The sequence below is a fragment of the Euprymna scolopes genome, chromosome 26 (assembly GCF_053919585.1).
Source record: "Euprymna scolopes isolate OS-2025 chromosome 26, ASM5391958v1, whole genome shotgun sequence".
In the NCBI taxonomy this organism is placed as follows: Eukaryota; Metazoa; Mollusca; class Cephalopoda; order Sepiida; family Sepiolidae; genus Euprymna; species Euprymna scolopes.
This window is the reverse complement of record NC_136507.1, coordinates 51,580,637-51,582,552: the sequence shown is the minus strand read 5'-3', so window position 1 is coordinate 51,582,552 and position 1,916 is coordinate 51,580,637. Positions and strand designations below refer to the sequence as shown.

Below are 1,916 nucleotides of genomic sequence, written 5' to 3'. Positions count from 1 at the left end.
GGGTGGAGTACATTTATTGCTTACTGCCTGAGGTTCTTCTAGCAGAGAATGTTAACAGGGCCATTTAGGCAATTTTTGAATTGAATCAAGCCTGCACGTTAGGAGTGCAGGCTTGATATTCCCCACCTTCCAACCTTATGCTCCATCTTCCTGCACTGGAAAGAAGTAAATACTGGTAGTGATTCATGGCAGTTATGGCCCTAGAATCATGACGTGTAATATACTTTTGCTAATACACCTTTTTTTTGTGCTTGTCTTGGTTATTACGGACATGCAAGGCTGCAAAACTGGTGACAAGGGATTCAAAACTTACACCGCTTACACTGGAAGCAAAGTATTCAAGACTTAAATTGTCACAACATTAGGAACAAGGATTCACGAACTACGCTTCAGAACACTAAAGTTGAGAATTTATTCGAACAATACCTAAATCCATGTTACACACATTGGAAGTAAGAATTTAAAATCTACATTCTACAATCCTGGAGACAAGATACACAAATTTTATTCAGTCTAACATTTTTCTTTTCGACCATCTAATCACACTATTTTTGATGACAATAAATTCGAATAAATTAAAAAAAAAAAAAAAAAAAAAAAGACTCAAGTTCCATATACACTGGCAACGAAATTGTCTAAAATTGTTGGATTAATAAAAAAAAAAAAAAAGAAGACATTTTGAGACAGCAAGGAGTTTCAATTATACTGAATTTTAACAAAGTTTAAAAGACAAGTTTCAACAGTGAAGGATGAAAAGCAAAATTAAAAAAATAATGTAAAAAGGTTTGTCTTTTTATATCGTTAACAAAGTAAATTAGTTGTGTATAAAATAATTTTTTTTGACACTAAGCAGATGCATCAAAAACAAGGCGATAGCCATTAGTCGCATGCTTTCGTGTAATGAATGAATGCGTGAATGTAGGATTAACATGAAATTAATACAGAAAAGTGATCTCCCACTTTATATCACAAAGTTACAAACATAAGTACAGCATGAAGTAAGAACAGATACTACACTTTGATCTTGGCCAAAAGGCCAAGAAAAGGGTATTTATTTGCTCTCCCACCGAGCAAATTAGGCACAAGGCCGATTTTTAATGTGAGGAGTAAAGGGGAAATGGGGGCCAACTCCTCGGAGAGTAAGGGAGCTGGATAGTGACAATTGGTATGAAGGGTTGCCCCTACATTGACCAAGGTCTTATATGTGGAGTTGCCCCCACCTATGGTCTTTGCTTGCAGTATCTACCGGAACAGATACTACACTTTGATCTTCATATTTAATTTATTCCGTTTAAAGAAAAAATTACAATTAAAAAATTTCAATATAAAATTAAAAAAGTAAAATCTCCAAAAGACAAAACAAATTTAGGCACAAGGCCCTATAAGATCTGGAGAGGGGATTGTTGCAGGGTCTTTGTAACTAAAGTAAAAATTGGAGTCTTTGGCGACTTACTCTTGACTGGCAACATTTACCACAATACCTCATTCACTCTGTGGAATATAAAGCTAACTAATGAATTCCCAGCGTTTAAGCAAAAAGCATATATTTACAATTTCTGTGTGTGTGTGCATCTTTTTTTTTTTTTAATTAAAATAAGTGTGTATGTGTGTGTGTGAAAAAAGTTCAATTCATTGGAAAAATAAAAGTTCTTAATTTGGTAACAAATACTTCATGTTGGGGAGTGGGGAAAACAACCTAGAAAAAAAATGATCAAATAAAATTGCCTCGTGCATTGTTAGTAATGTCTCTCCCTGAGCTAATCTAAGTAGTTAGATCACCTACTGTTTTCTGGGGCACCGAAAACAAGCAGGGAGATCCCTAGTGGGGATTGGGGTGGATTCTTATCGGGTATTGGGGAAAAAATAAATCAAACATCAAAAAGCAGAAAAAGGGGAATGGGGATGTGGTTGAAGGT

The 1,916-nt window shown here is 35.0% G+C and overlaps 1 pseudogene; it reads right to left on the bottom strand.

Moving 5' to 3' along the window:
* Positions 1 to 878: 878 nt before the first annotated feature.
* LOC145248442 (U2 spliceosomal RNA) lies at positions 879 to 1,049 on the bottom strand (annotated as a pseudogene).
* Between the last annotated feature and the right edge of the window lie 867 nt (positions 1,050 to 1,916).